The sequence below is a fragment of the Choloepus didactylus genome, chromosome 8 (assembly GCF_015220235.1).
Source record: "Choloepus didactylus isolate mChoDid1 chromosome 8, mChoDid1.pri, whole genome shotgun sequence".
Taxonomy (NCBI): Eukaryota; Metazoa; Chordata; class Mammalia; order Pilosa; family Megalonychidae; genus Choloepus; species Choloepus didactylus.
This window is the reverse complement of record NC_051314.1, coordinates 31,940,206-31,957,216: the sequence shown is the minus strand read 5'-3', so window position 1 is coordinate 31,957,216 and position 17,011 is coordinate 31,940,206. Positions and strand designations below refer to the sequence as shown.

The following is a 17,011-nucleotide window of genomic DNA, read 5'->3' as shown; positions in this document are numbered from 1 at the left end:
CCACTCCCTTGCCCATACATACACACAATGATACATCACTGGGGCAGCACAAAACATTGTACTCCTTCTCGGTCAGGGTTTCCGAACCTTGGCACTATTGACATTTTGAGCTAGACATTCTTTGTTGTGGGAGGTTGTCCTTTTGTAGGATGTTTGGCAGCATCCTGGCCTCTATCCAGTAGACACCAGTATCAACCCCCTCTTCCAGTCGTGAGGCCCTATATTATCTCCAGACATTGCTAAATGTCTCCTGTATGGCAAAATTACCCCTGGTTGAGAATCACTGCTCTAAACCACATTTTGCTAATATCAAGAGCAATTGTTAGTATTACACTTTCCATTTGCCCAGCACTTCATAGAATATAAAGCATGAAGAATGTTTTTTAGAAAATCAATTCTATTGCCACAGGGGAAAATAGTATGACAAAGTGGATGACTGTGTCTTACAGTGATCTTCCACTAGCTCTTATAGAAGAAATGGTTTGGCCAGTGGGAAGCTGATGAATGGATCTTTCCTCTTGGTTTTAGTTCCTTTGATGTCACTTGCAGTTTGGACTCCTGGGGCAAGGAAAGAGTCAGTGAGATCTCTCACTTTCCTGGTTACCCCAAAGTCCTTGGTCACATTCAATAAGAGAAAACCTATAAGCTGGTTTAAATATGATCAGTGATTAGAGTCCTTCTGGGTGCATGATAAAACCTTTAGGCATTTCACATTGAGTAAATTGTCCATATAATGGTTGTATCACCTTGGTTCAGATAAATTATTTCCCCTTCAGCTATTGATCTTTCCTCATACATGATGTTATTGTCCAGAAAGATGATGTCTCTCTGTATCTCTCTTAATGATGTCTGAGACCTAAGCATCAAGGTGTTATGAGAAGAATAAGGGCTTTGGAACAAAATAATCCTGAGTTCAAATCTTGCTTTCAACAATTCTATAATTCTTGAGTTCATAATCTTGCCCACTATGATACTGGACAAGATTTCTAACCTCCAATGTTTCAGGATTCTAGAGTTTATGGGGCAGGGGCATAATGGCTACTCCATTTGTCAAGACTTCTCATCTTACTTAAACTGGCATACAGAAAAGGAAATTTGTTAGCTAATCTGAGCCGTCAAGTCTGTGAGTAGAGCTGTCCTCCTTCAGGCAGAGTTTGATCTGGGCCTGAAATGATGTCACAAGGATTCTTTTCTCAGCTGATTGAGTACATTCTCAGGATCCATAAAGTGACCTTTGTCCACATTAGGGGCTTACAACCAACATCTGTCCGGTATAATGGAGAGTCTGCTTCTTCAGCAGAGCAACTGAAAGTCCTGGACTTGAGTCTTGCTGTCATTGATTAGCCATAGTTGGTGATGAGCCCATATCTGAATCAGTGACTATGGTGAGGGTATTGGGATGCCCTGATTGACTTAGCCTGCATCACATGCTCCATCTCAGCCTGAAGCACATTATGGATTTATTAGTCAGAGTTTATATATATATATATATATATATATATATATATATATATATACACACACATATATATATATATATATACATATATGTATATATGAATATTAAGAGCTTGATTATAGGAATTGGCTCACATAATATGATGACTGGCAAGTCCAAATTTCAGATGACAGGCCACAAACTGGGAAACTTTGAAAAAGATAAAGGTGAATTACTCAAGAGAAGCTGGATGGCTGAGGAAGAGGCAGAAATCCTCAGTTCTGCTTTATGAGCTTTAGCTGGATGAGGAGATGCCCCTCATTGCTGAGGGCAATCTCCTTTGTTGATTGTAGATGAACTCAGCCCTAGATGCAATCAGCTGACTATAGATGCTAATCCATCTACAAAATACCCTCACAGGGACAATCAGGCCAGTGCTTGCCTGATCAAACAACTGGACACCATCACTCAGCCAAGTTGACACATGGAGTTAACCATGGCAGTGGGAGAGCTGGGAAGGGGTGATTACCCCAAGTCAAATTAAGGATATACTATGATAAGTTTACTGTATGCTGAGCAAAGAAATAAGACAAAACAAAACAAATTTAACAAAACCAAATAACTAAAATCTCATAAATCCACTAAAGCTACCTTCCAGTTCTATTTCAATTAATTAAATTAGATTTAGGATTAAATTAGATAATATATGAATTAGATAATATATGAATATTTTCTGGCACAAATTTTAGTTGTTTTCTGACTCCAGAATTTGGAAAAGGCAAGATGTTATTCACTCATTTAAAAATATTTTTGTATTTTTCCTCTTTTCATAAAAATTGGTATCAAACCATCTATGAAGTTTGTCTAGTTTAAATTTTTAATTATTTATTTTGGAAAAAGAAAAAATTAAGTTTCATCTTTCACACTCCAAAGAAACAAAAGGGTGTATTATGAGCAATGCCCATCCATTCTTCACACACCTAGTTGTCCTACCCAAAGGTATCCAGTCTTACCAGTTTCTTATACAGACTTCCCGAAAGTTTTATGCTTATACGAGTAGATACATCTTTACCTCCTCCTCCTCATCATCATTACCCCATCATCATTTATCTTCCTCCTTTTCCTACACCAAATGGTAACACATTTTACACACAACACTGCACCTTACATTTTTCACTTAATAATATATTTCGGAAATTTGTCATAACTATTTATAAAAAACTTCCTCACTCTTTTGCATATTATTATTATACTAATTAACTATATTATATCAATAATTTATCAGTATGTGTTCTAGTTTGCTAATGCTGCCAGAATGCAAAACACCAGAAATGTATTGGCTTTTATAAAAGGGGGTTTATTTGGTTACACAGTTACAGTCTTAAGGCCATAAAAAGTGTCCAAGGTAATGCATCAACAATCGGGTACCTTCACTGGAGGATGGCCAATGGTGTCTGGAAAACCTCTGTTAGCTGGGAAGGCACATGGCCAGCGTCTGCTCCAGAGTTCTGCCTTCAAAATGGCTTTCTCCCAGGATGTTCCTCTCTAGGCTTCAGCTCCTCAAAAATGTCACTCTTAGTTGCTCTTGGGGTGTTTGTCCTCTCTTAGCTTCTCTGGAGCAAAAGTCTGCTTTCAAAGGCCTTCTCCAAAATGTCTCTGTAAACTGAACCTCCTCTCAGTTCCAGTGTGTTCTTCAAAGTGTCCTTCTTGGCTGTAGCAAACTTGCTCCTTCTGTCTGAGCTTATATAGTGCTCCAGTAATTTAATTCAGACCCACCCAGAATGGGTGGGACAACACCTCCATGGAAATTAGCCAACCAAAGATCTTGTCCACAGTTGATTGAATCACATCTTCATGGAAACACCCAAAGGATTCCAAAATCTAATCAACACTAATATGTCTGCCCACACAAGACTGTGCCCACAAAGATAATGGCATTTTGGGGGACATAATACATCGAACTGGCACAATATGTTAACACATAACTATACAGCATATTGACAACTAGTGTATTGGTTACAATCATTTATATATTAACTAAATATTAAGCAATTCCTCCATTAATTCATTTATTTAACAGAAATACAGTAAATGCTCACTATATACCAGGTTCTCAGTGAACAAAACAGAAAAAAGAATGGACAAAACATGCAACCTTATGTAGTTTACATTCTAGTGGGAGCAGACAAACAATAAAAAAATAAAAATAAAAACAAATAATATAAAATGATAGATGGTAATAATAAGTGCTATGCAGGAAAACAAAGCAAGCAAGGAGGATATAGAAACCCTTTGTGTAAGGGTTGAAATTTTAAATAAGGAGACCAGGAAAGGGCTCAGTGAAGTGACATTTGAACAGCTGACTTGAAGACAGTGAGGCATTGGGCTATGCAATTATGTAGGCAAAGAATTTCCCGGGCAGAGGGAATGTCAGACCCAAGAGGACTAAAGCAGGGCATGCCTGGCATGTCCCAGGAAGATTGGAGAGGACAGAGGGGGCTGAGCAGTGAGCAAGAGGGAGAGTGGTAGGAAGGGATGCTGGAGAAGCAGTGGGGGCAGATCATGGGTGTGCCCGCTAGGACATTATGACCTGTTTTTGCCCAGCATGAGAACAAGTAACATTAGATGGTCTTGAACAGTGAAATATTGTCATTTCTACTTGAAAATTGTCACTGTGGTCAACAGGTGGAGAATAGTCTACAGGTGGGTGGGAGACAAAGGAGGCTATAGTAAGGTATTTCTTTATATTTCTATTTTATTAAGAGTTGTATCAAGAATGGGTGTTGAATTTTATCATACACTTAGTTTAGCATGTTTGGTAATGACTGTTATTTTTCTCCTTAGATGTCTCTGATATAATGAATTATAGTAACAGATTTCTAAATAAAGAACCAATCTTGCATTCTAGAAATAAACCCCTCTTGGTCATTGTATGTAGCTTTTAATATGCTACTAGATTCTCACTAATAATATTTTATATGGAACTTTTACATCTATAGTCCTAATTCTGATTGGTTTGTAGTTTTCTTTCTGTCTGTGCAATCATTTTGGGGGCTTTGTATCAATGTTATCATTACTACATAAAAAAATCAGAAGCTTTCCTCTCTTTTCTAAGCTTGGCAAAAATTTTAAATAGCATGAGAATTAACTATTCTTTAATGGTTTGTTAGATCTCCCCAATTAAACTCATTGAGTCTTGGGTATTTTTTGTTTTTGTTTTTGTTGTTGTTTGTTTGTTTGTTTTTTATTTAGAGAGTGAGGAGAGGAAGCTCTTTAACAAATTTCTTCTTTTCTTCCATAGTAATTGGTAAGTTTAGATTTTCTATCTCTTCTGAAGTCAGTTTTGTTAAATTACATTTTCCTAGGAAATTATCTACTTTGACCAGATTTTCAAATTTGTTTGCATAGTTATTGATCAAAATCATCTGATATGATTTTTAAAATTTCTTCTGTATCTGTCATTATTTCTTATTTTCTGTGTTTGTATTTCACTCCCCTTTTCTTGATTACATTAGCTAATGGCTTATCTATTTTATTGCATGTGAGTGTGTTGCTGCAATTTTTTAAAGGCCATCTTTGGATTTATTTATTTGAACTCTCTCTGCACATATTATATTCTGTTTTACTAACTTTCATTTTTATCTTTATTCATCTTATTTCTTATGTTTATCTTATTGATCTGTTTCTTTTAAATACAATACTCAATTTACTTATTTCATTTTCTTCGTATTTCATTTTCTTCATTCATTACTTCACTAACGATTGCTGCTTTAACAGAATCACATAAGTTCTTAAATGCAGAGTTTTTTATTGTCATCAGTTTTTAGATACTCTGCAATCTTGATATAGGAGTATATTCTTTGGCTTAATAGGTGTTTCAGAGAAAGCTTTTAAATGTGCAGGTAGCAGGTGATTTTAGTTTTTTGGTTTCGTTTTGCTGCATTGTGATCAGGTAACATTTTCAGTATCACTTTACTTTTAGAAATTTTTTGATGTTTTCTTTGTGGCCTAAAATATTTTCTCTTTTAATGACTATTCATTTCTTACCTGAAAATAGGTATATTCTTTAATTTCAAGGTGTAGGACTTGATATGTATCAATTACAGCTACTTATTGTATTTTAGGTTCTCTATAGCCATATATATATAAAGTCTATTTATGTATTTGTACTTCTGATGTTATGGACAAAAGGAAGTTTAATTGAGATTCCTATTGCTGATGTGATTATTTCTTATTGTGTCACTTGCATTTTCTCTCAGGAATGTTGATATATTATTTGGTAAATAGATACTGAGAACTTCTTCATGGATTATAGTATTATAGTCTTTTAGTATTATAAAGGCCCTTCTTTGTTTTATGTAGAGAATTAAATTTTGTTAAATTTTATCTGAGATTAAGACTATGATCCTTGTTTCTTGTTTTGCTTGCACTTGCCTGATAGGCAATTGCTCTTCCTTTTATTTTCAACCATTCTGAAACTCTTTGCTTTATGTCTGTCTTTATATAGCATGCAATGGGGTTTGCTCTCAGTTACCTACAAATCTTTTTCTTTTAATAAGTAAAATTAGCCCATTGGCACTTAATGATATGTCAGATTTATTTGGTCTTAGTTATATTACTGTAAGTGTGACTTCTTTCTTTATTACTTTTAAATACTTTCACCATGTAGCATGTTTTTATTGCTTTGTGTGTGTTTCTTCTTATAAACCGGAAAATTAATTTTTACATGCTTATAATTTTAACCACAAAATTTCATAATTCCCATTAGCATTCATTTCTTTTGGAGTTTGTTATCTATTGATTCCCTACCATGAGTAACAATAACATTTTTTAACGTATCTTCTTTCTCCACTCTCCTCCTTCCCTCCCACTATCCAGTTTTCTTTCTTGTGATTACTTTGTAACATTAAATGAACTTTTGCTTCTCTTCCAAGATGTGTTAGATTTAACTAACTGGTGTTCTTGGATTCCCAGTTATAAATGTGAGAAAATCACTGTTTAAACTTCTCATCTTCTTTCCTATCACCAAACTTTTTTTTTAGCTATGTCATTTCTAATTTCCCTTGTATATGTTATTACATTCTCTTCTGTAAACATAATCACCAGAATTGTTTTAATTTTAATTCTATTGTTAGAGTCAATGTTCACCAGTGTTCTTTTGCCATATTTTTTTTTTCCCAGTAATTTCTGAATTGGCTGAAGTTTATCTTCTAGCGGATTCTTTTGTGATGGGCTTATGTAAAATATTATCTGAATTCTCTACCATTTAAAACTGTTGGTTTTCATCCAGCAGTTCCACTTCTAGGTATATACCCAAAGAAAGTGAAAACAGGGTCTCAAACAGGGTCTCAAACAGGGTACAAAACTTGTACACCAACATTGATAGCAGCTTTACTCACAATAGCTAAAAAGTGGAAACAGTCCAGTGTCCATTAACAAATGAATGGAGAAGCAAAATGTGCTATGTACACAATGGGACATTATTCAGTCATGAGAAAGAATGAAGTCCTAAGAAATGCTGCAACATGGAAGAACCTTGAAATCATTATGTTCAGTGAAATAAGTAGCACATATAAGGACAAATATTGGATGATGTCATTTATAAGAGATGTCTAGAAATAACAAATCCACAGAGATAGAAAGTAGATTAGAGATTAGCAGGGAGAATGGTGTGGTGTATGTTTGGTGGGCCATTGAGTATTAATGATATTTTGATATTTTGTCTAGTTTTTAGATTATAGAATTGAGTGTTGATTTGGAGGAGTTTAAGCCAACCCTGATTTTTCATTTTAATACTTATGCTAGTTTTTATCATTTTGCCTAGACACCCAAAGAATTATTTGTCTTTATACTCTAGTAAATTCTTAGCGTTGAGCATTTGGAGCCCCCCCTTCCCTGCCACCCACCCCCTGCCCCAGGAAAAATTAACCTTTCCAAGAAGGAAATTAAAGTCTTGTTATTTCTGAATATTTTTCTTTAATGATGTTTCCACAGTTGTCCTCTTCCATTTCATTCACTCCTGGGACTCTGGTTATATGTATGTTAGATCTCCTCTTTTTGCCCATAACTGCTCTTAAGTTTCTTTTTTTTTCTTCTTTATCCCTCTGTCTCTTTCCCTCCCATTCTTCCTTCCTCCTCCCTCTCTTCTCTTTTTTCCTTCATTTCCCTTCATTTAATTTTGGTCACTTTACTTATTTCTGTTCTTTGTATCTCTTACTGTGTTTTCAGCAGTGTCTATACTCCCTTAAATTCAGAGTTGCATAGTGATTTCTTGGTTTATTTTTCTTTCTCTTTTTCTAGACCTCTAGAAGCATTGTGCCTCACTTCCCTCTGTGGCCTAACCATCTCTTATCTGAGCTCTTGTATTCCAGGTTGCGTTCTTGCTTCTTAGACAGAGCTGCTTTATTATTATTATTTTTTAATTCACAGTTACATATTTGTCAATATTTTTATTTTTTCCATTGTAACACTTTCCTATTTTATGGAAAGTGTTCTTCTTCTACAATTATTTTCCTGATTCCTTTTCTTTATTATTGACTCTCTATACATTATTTTTATCTATTCCTGTTGGATTGGTCATGTTTATGTAGATAATTTTCTTTTCCTAAGCCTACTTTTTGCAGGGGGATCCTGGGGTGGTGGTGGTGGGGAGGACACAGGACCATGCTTTAGTTGAATAGGAATTTTCCTTGTGCCTTATGAGGTTGTGTGGGACTTTGTTTAGCCATTAATTCTCCCCAGCCAATAGATGGTGCCAACTGTGGGGTGGTTCATGAAGCAAATTCTTCTCCCCACTGTCTTATGCTACTTCCTACAAAATTTGGCATTTCTACGCTATTCTTCTTTGACTGGGACTCTTCTGCTTCTTAGAACAAATCACATCCAGGGAAACTGCTGTCTCCAGTGGGTACATACCACTCCTGTGTTAGTGAGTCAAGCATTTAAGTCTTTACCTTATGTTTGTGGACGAATACTTTGCTAGCTCTTTCAGAGTTCTTCGGCTAAAGGATTTCCCCTCAACTTCCTTTTTTTAAAAATTCAGTTTTATTGAGATATTTTCACATACCATACAGTCATCCACAGTGAATAATCAGTTGTTCACAGTACCATCACCAAAATCAGTTTTGGAACATTCATTATTCCAAAAAAAATACAAATAAGAATAAAAATAGAAGTAAAAAAGAACACCCAAAACATCCATTTCCACCATTTCCCCCCTATTATTCATTTAATTTTTGTCCTCATTTTTCTGCTCATCTGTCTATACACTAGATAAAGGGAGTATGATCCACAAGGTTTTCATAATCACACAGTTACACCATGTAAGCTACCTAGTTATACAATCATCTTCAGGAATCAAGGCTACTAGGTTGCAGTTCATCAGTTTCAGATATTTCCTTCCAACTCTTCCAAAACACTAAAAACTAAAAAGGGATGTCTATATAATGCATAAGAATAACCTCCAGAATGACCTCTTGACTCTATTTGAAATCTCTCAGCACCTGAAACTTTATTTTGTTTTTTTGGTCAGGAAGGCTTTCTCAATCCCATGATGCTGGGTCCAAGCTCATCCTCGGGAGACATGTCCCACAGTGCCAGAGAGATTTCCACCCCTGGGAGTCATGTCCCATGTAGGAGAGGAGGGCAGTGAGTTTACCTGCCAAGTTGGCTTAGAGAGGCCACATCTGAGCAACAAAAGAGGTTCTCTAGGGATGACTCTTAGGCACAATTATAAGTAGGCTTAGCCTCTTCTTTGCAGTAACAAGCCTCATAAGGGCAAGCCCCAAGATCGAGGGCTCAGCCTTCTAAATTGGTAGTCCCCAATGCTTGCAAGAATATCAGGAATTTCCCAGGTGGGGAAGTTTAATATTTCCACATTTTTCCCCCAGCCCTCAAGGGGGCTTTGCAAATACATTTTTATTCTCTGCCCAAATTGCTTTGGGCTATATTGGGGCTTCACACTAACCTGTACAAACCAATCAGATGTCACTCCCTATTCAAAGTTCCATATCATTATGGTGTTTAAATAAACTGACCATACAATTTAAATTACATGGTGTCCTAAAAAATATATAGATTTTGAAGCAAATAAACATCTCTTCCCTTGGCATCACACAGAAGTTGAAGTTTTAAAACACTGTCAATATTGTCCTTTACCCTTTAGTCTGATTTGCCTTAGTCCTAACCAGATCTGCTTCATTCATATCTCTAATTGAGGTCTGATCTCTTTTTCAGCTTTTTTAACAGTTACTGTTTGGGGTAATACTGACATTCATAGCTGCTGAACTCTAGCTCTTAGTCTCATGTGTCACACAGATACCCAAAGTTCCAGAGACCAACCAGGTTATACACAAAGAGCTCAGCACCTCAGAATTTAGAAATAACCATTACAAGTCAGGAATAGATGTGACTGCTGTAAGAGCTTACAATCTAGGGAACTTTTCCATAAGCCTCCCCCTGATAACCTATGCTCTAAGATTCAATTCTCAGAGTTTGCACATTATAGTTAGTCCATAATAGCAAGGCGTTATAATGTTTGTCTTTGTTTTCTGGCTTATTTCACTCAAAATGCTGTCCTCAAGATCCATTCACTTAGTTGCATGCCTCACAGCTTCATTCTTTCTTGCAGCCGCTCAATATTCAATTGTATGCATGCACCACAGTTCACTATTCCATTCATCAGTCAATGTACCCTTATGGCACCTCCATCCATTGCAAATCGTGAATAATGCCTCCATAAACACCAGTGTGCAAATGTCTATTTGTATCCCTGCTCTCCATTCTTCCAAGTATATAACCAATAATGGGGTTTCAGGACATTATGGCAATCCCATACTTAGCTTCTTGTGGAACCACCACACTGCTTGGCTTCCTTTTGAATGCACCACCACTTGATCTGTACTGCTATTGGAAGTTTCGCCATAACGTTTTCTGATTTAGGGTTTCAGCTGTCTGAAATGGAGTTTAAATTTCTGACATATTTGCCTAACTGCTTTGAGGAGGTTTCCAGTAGAATAAGGGAAAATTTTAACTTTATATCATGGTATTCAAACAAAAATCTTTCTATTCCAATAGTTTTAACTCAATCACTTATTTGGGATATTTCAGTCATGACATTTAGTTTTGATCAGGAATAATCACATCTCACATAACCCAAATAGACAATAATGCTTTCATTTACCAAACACTTATTCTGGTCACTTCTCTTTCAAATAATTTTTAATGGTTAATACATTATTGTGATTTTTTTTCAATAATGATTAAATAAATAGAACCAGCTTTTACCTTATAAAATTCACATTCCAGCCTTTATTTTAAAAGAAAAATAGGAATGAATAGACCCTAATATCTAGAGAATTAAACACCTAACTTTAAGTGTTTTTCTTTCCTTTGTAAATACAATAAAAGAATTAGAAATATAGTACCTTAGAACTGTCAGTGTTTGGTAACTTTACCTGGTTCCTGAGTCCATTCATCAAAAAGTGTTTATGACTTCCCAAAAGGAGTATATGGTAAGATGAGTAGTAGCAATGTTGAATAGAATTAAGTCCATGTCCACCATAATGCTTGCTTTTATTTAGAGAGTCATGTCTAATTGGAGAAGCTCTAATAGAAAATCCCCTTAAAATTATATGAAAGGGAATTATCAGAAATAATATTAAAATTATAATAATCAATTCAGAAAAGACAATCAGTTCAAGTCATATGTCTTCTCCCACACACCCTATTGGTTAAAACATTTGAATGGCCCTTCATTTTTCTTAGAATAAAAGTCAAAACCCTTTAACATAGACAAACAAACTTTCTGTGGTTTGACTTTCAACTACATGTCCAACCCTATCCTGCCTTGCTTTTTCTGGAGCAGAAAATTTCCCTTACTTCTCTCATTCTCAGTATGCTCTTTCACACCTTAGGGCTTCTGCATATACCTTCCCCTCTGCCTGCAAAACTTTCCACCTCATCTTTGCTTACTTAACTCATATTCATCCTTCAGATCTCAGCTCAAGTGTCTCATCTTCAAGGAAGCCTTCCCTGGCCTCCCTGACTAGCCCTCTTACAGCATTGTATGTTTTCATCTGTGGTGCTGATCGTACTTGCAAATTTCATGTCTCCTCCACCAGCTGTAAACTCAAAGACCATACCTGGCTTTGAACAGTATTTTATTTTCAGTGCTTAGCACAGTGCCTAGAACATAGTAGGTGCATTATAAATGTTTGCTGAATGAATAAACAAATGAAAGAATAATGATACCATTTATTGAGGGCTAACTCTGGGTCAGGCTTTTGTTTATCTTATCACAAAGGCAGAGCTTCCTTTCAGAAAATATAAAGCAAAGCAAAGAGAAAAAATAAAAAGAAAAAAGATTTGTATCGAATTATGAATCCTTGAGGGGAATTTTTTGATCTTGTAAAGTTTTGAATATTTACTTTTAATGTTATTTTGAATATGAAACATACCCAAGAGCCTAGAATTTGCATCAAAACCGTCTAAACTCTTAAGCTTACAAAAATGAGCAAGGAATCTAATGGTGGGTTTTTAGAAGAATTATTTGGAATTTTCTGCTTGTAATTGAATTAGAATTGCTAACAGATCAATTTTTCCCAAACATTTCCTATTTCTACCCTTGATCCTATACTAAATCAGAAACCCTGAGGTAGCAAGGAACAAATACATTTTTTTAATGTATTATAATCTATGCCTTTGTCTTCTGGAACCTAATGAGAAATCACTTCTGGTTTAAATTTTTTACTTCTTGTATTTATTACACTTTGCAATACCTGCTGGCTATGCCCTTGTACAGAATTACTTTGAGCTTTTGAGAACAGAAAGTGATAAAACTAAGAATCACAGAGAGTCAGAGTTAGAAGGAGCTGCAGAAATGATCTCTTTAGTGTCTCTCATTTTACCATTGAAGAAACTGGTGTCCATAGATCATATGTGGCAGAACAGTGGGAGAACTCCGGTTCCCATACCTCTTTCCTAAGATCCTTTCTGACCATACCCAGTCACAGAAAAAGATTAGACCTACTGTTACAGCAATTTGTATATTAAAACTAGTTTTTTTCACTGACCTGGCTTAAGGATATAATGGGGAAAAATCATTTCTCAAAAATATGTCAATTTTATATAAACACTATAATAATGACATAAAAGCATTTCAAATATCAAGTCCATTTTCTTTCAAGTTGATCTTTATGTCATACAGAAGGTAACCAGTTTTGATCTGTGCAGTACCTGTGCGACACAAAGAGCACACAGTGCTTTGGGATGAACAGATCTATGTTCAATCCCTGGCCCTTCAACTGTGAGCTGAGATCTTGGGTAAACAACTTACATGTGAAACCTTGGTTTCTTTATCTGTAAAATTAGAATATTCATGCCCACTTCATAGACTCCATGAAATATTTGTTTGTAGAGTAATATGAAGATAAATATATATTTAATAAATAAATAGATTGCCATGAGGAATAGAAGATATGACAGCACCTGGCACATAAAAGGTGTGTGCTAAAACCTAATTTCTTTTCCTTTTCCAAAGTCTGTGGTTCCACTTTGTTCTACTGAGGTGACATTTGGCTTTCTACCGTATAGGCAGGTTATTGGAGATCTAGTAGAAAAGGCACCATCAGAAACATTTCTTGTCAAAGTTACCTGATGTGGAACATGTTCAGAGTACTTAAGTGGTTTATAAAATGACCCCCATGGTAGTTGCTACTGAAAATGACAGGAAAACAATTTCTCATGATTGGAAATTACTGCTTACTGGCACACCAAACATTTTTTGTTAATGTATTGATGGAAAGTATTTGCATACTTGGTTTAAAGTTCTGTCAGTTTAATAGATTTGACTATCAACCAGAAAATAACAGATTTGTAGTACAAACTAGCAAGTCAAATTCAGTCTGCCTAGTGGAGCAGATTCAATTCTTCAGAAGGAGGCAATTGCTACATTGACACTTGAAAAATATGCTGCTTCAGGCTGAAATATTGTTTCAAACCTGCAGATTCTGGCCTTTTCCACTTAAAACCCAATGGCCTTGGGGAAAGACAAAGGCAAGAGAGTTTAGTGGGATAATTATCATTATCTTCCTCCAGTTCTCAGGACCATGAAAAAGGAGCAGCATTATGTTTCCAAGAGCCGTAGAGTTGTTGAAAGGAGAGTGGACAGTGGACTTCTGAGTCCACTCCATTTATTGGAAAGATATATTCCCAATAGTCACAGGGATACAGCATCTGGGATCTCACTGTTTCACAAGGTAATCCATTATATGTTTGCATACACTTTATTCTTGTTCCTCACAACATATGTTCTTTTTTTTATTTTTATTTTTATTATTGAGGTTTTTTTTTTAATAAATTCTAAGTTATAGGAACAGTTGCAAAAACAATACTAACCCCATACAAAGAATTCCATCATACCCTGACCCCCCTCCCCCGATAGCTCAATCCACCAACTTTAACATACTGTCACATCGCTATTTCTTTCCCTCCCTATCTATCATCCATCATCTATTGCTCTGTCTTCTGAACATATGAGAGCTAGCTGCACACATCCTTGCACATGCACTATAATTCACGTATATACTTCCCATGAACAAGAACATTCTTTTATGCAATCCCATTAAGCACAGCTACAAAGTACAAGAGATTCAACGATACAAAGCTTGCATTCTATATTTCCTTTACCTTATGTCTCAACTGTGTCCCTTTGAGCCACCTGTCCTCTATCCTCCAATCCCATCCAAGTTCATCCTTGGCATTCAATCATCATCTATTTAGACTTTTTTTTTTCAGTTGTGGAAACATATATACCGCCTAAATCTTCCCATTCCACCCCCTCCCTAGCCTTCCATTAGTGGGATTAATCACATTTAGAATGTTGTAATGCTCTTTCCCACCATCCATTACTAGAAATTTCCCTTCACCTCAAACAGCAACTCCACCCTCATTTCTTAACTCCCCATTGCCCCTTCCCCCATTTCTCTTAACCCAAACTCTACATTTCATTTCTATGGTTATAGTCTCTGATAATTTCTCTGTGTTTGCTGTGGGGGTTAAAATTAACCTCTTAAATCCGTATCAATCTTGTTTTTTTTTTTTTTTTGATACCACCTTCACTTCAATAGGACACATAAACGATGTTCCTATACTCCTCCATTCCCCACCTTTATATAGATGTCTAAAATTACATATTTTACACTGAGTTCAAAACCACTGATTTGTCATTAGAGTTCGTGTAATCTATATCATGTAGGAAGTAAATAGTGGAGTTACAGTTCACAAATTATTGACTTCTATTTGTATTCCATTGTGGTTGGAGAATGTGCTTTGAATATATTCAATTTTTTTTTAAATTTCTTGAGGCTTGTTTTATGTCCCAGCTTATGGTCCCTTCTGGAGAAAGATCCGTGAACACTAGAGAAAACTGAGTGTCCTGGTGCTTTGGGATGTAAGGTACTATATATGTCTGTTAAAATTCTCTATATCTCTTTCTCCTTTCTTTGTTTCTCTGTTGTTAGGGCTCCCTTTAGAATCTGAAGTAGGGCAGGTCTTTTATTGGCAAAGTCCCTCAGCATTTGTTTGTCTGTGAAAAATTTAAGCTCTCCCTTGAATTTGAAGGAGAGTTTTGCTGGATAAAGTATTCTTGGTTGGAAGTTTTTCTCTCTCAGAATTTTAAATATGTCATGCCACTGCCTTCTTGCCTCCATGGTGGCTGCTGAGTAGTCACAACTTAGTCTTATGTTGTTTCCTTTGTATGTGGTGAATTGCTTTTCTCTTGCTGCTTTCCGAACTTGCTCCTTCTCTTCAGTATTTGAGAGTCTGATCAGAATATGTCTTGGAATGGGTTTATTTGGATTTATTCTATTTGGAGTTCGCTGGGCATTTATGCTTTGTGTATTTACATTGTGTAGAAGGTTGGGGAAGTTTTCCGCAACAACTTCTTTGAATGCTCTTTCTAGACCTTTACCCTTCTCTTCCCCTTCTGGGACACCAATGAGTCTTAAGTTTGGACATTTTATTTTATCTATTGTATCCCTGAGATCCATTTTGATTTTTTCAATTTTTTTCTCCATTCTTCCTTTTGTTCTTTCATTTTCTATTCTGTGGACTTCTAGGACACTGAGACACTGTTCAACTTCTTCTAATCTTGTATTGTGAATATCCAGAGTCTTTTTAAATTGGCCAACAGTTTCTTTTATTTCCATGAGATCTTCTATTTTTTTTTATTTACTCTTGCAATGTCTTCTTTATGCTCTTCTAGGGTCTTCTTTATGTCGTTTATATCCTGGGCCATGGTCTTCTTGAAGTCCTTTAAATGCTTTGCCAATTGTAGTTCTTTGATTAATTTTGCTAAGTACTGTGTTTCTTCTGATATTTTGATTTGGGAGTTTGGAGTTGGATTCTCCATCTCGTCTGGTTTTATCATATGCATTAAGATTTTCTGTTGTTTTTGGCCTCTTGGCATTTGCTTTGCTTGATAGGGTTCTTTCAAATTGTAAAAAAAAAAAAGATACCAATCTAATTTTCAGAAACACAGTTTGTTGGCATATACTTTCTCTAACTAACCAGCAGATGGCGTCTGCAAGTCACCTATATGCCTCCAGTCAGTTCTCCCCAACTCTGTCTCTGTGGTGTGTGGGGAAATGATTCTTGTGGGGTTCAGTTGGAGAACTCAGTTTGGGTGTGTTGCTGGAGCCGTCCGCCCTGAATGTGGGGCGTGTGTATGGGTGGCTAGGGAGGAATGGCAGTTTTAATATTTAAATCCCCCAGGTTCCCGGAGATTCAAGGCCTCTACAAGAGTCTAAGCCTTCATTTCAGTTTTGCCCCAGATTTTCTGTCACTGACCCACATACCACTGGCATTGACATAGCATCCCTGGGTTTTCCAAGTGGGCCCCCCTTCTCAGCTGTGATCTTCCAGGACCTCTGCTGAGGGAAGGCTGTGCACATCGTTCCTCAAGCTAGCCCCGGGCCACCGGGCTGTGCAGGGACCCCGTCTGCCTGATGCAAAGATTAGCCTATAATTCTTGACTGGTGTAAGTTCTGAATGAAAGGCAGGCAGTAAAGCTGGGCCCCACCCCTTTCATCTTTAGAGAAGATGGATGCCTTAGGGGGAGGTCATTAGCATTTCAATGGTCTCTCTCTGCCTGTGCCACACCCTTGTCTGGGTCACAGAACTGGGAACTCAAAATGGCTGAGGCTTTCTCCATTGAGTTGAAAAAGGAACAGAGCTAGTCCGAGGAGACCCTCTGGCTTTCCAAGGTTAGTTGTCACCCAAAGCCTCTGTCTACTTGTTGGGAATTCGCACCTCTTAATGAGCAGTTCACACTCGCTAATTAAAACCCCAGTTGGAGCTCAGCTGAGCTATATTCACTTGCTGGGAGAAAGCTTCTCTCTGGCACCATGAGGCTTTGCAGCTCAGGCTATGGGGGAGGGGTCTCCTGATTTATATCCTCAGTTCTTACTTACAGATTTTGTGCTGTGATCTCGGGCATTCCTCCCAAATCAGGTTGGTGTATGATGATTGAACGTTCACATCTGTCCTCCTGCAGTTATTCTGGATTGTATACTA

The 17,011-nt window shown here is 36.6% G+C and overlaps 1 long non-coding RNA gene across 6 annotated transcripts in view; it reads left to right on the top strand.

Moving 5' to 3' along the window:
- The window catches only part of LOC119542011, a 124,263-nt gene that overhangs the window by 1,056 nt on the left and 106,196 nt on the right, over window positions 1-17,011 (top strand). The gene's annotated exons all lie outside the window — the stretch shown is intronic.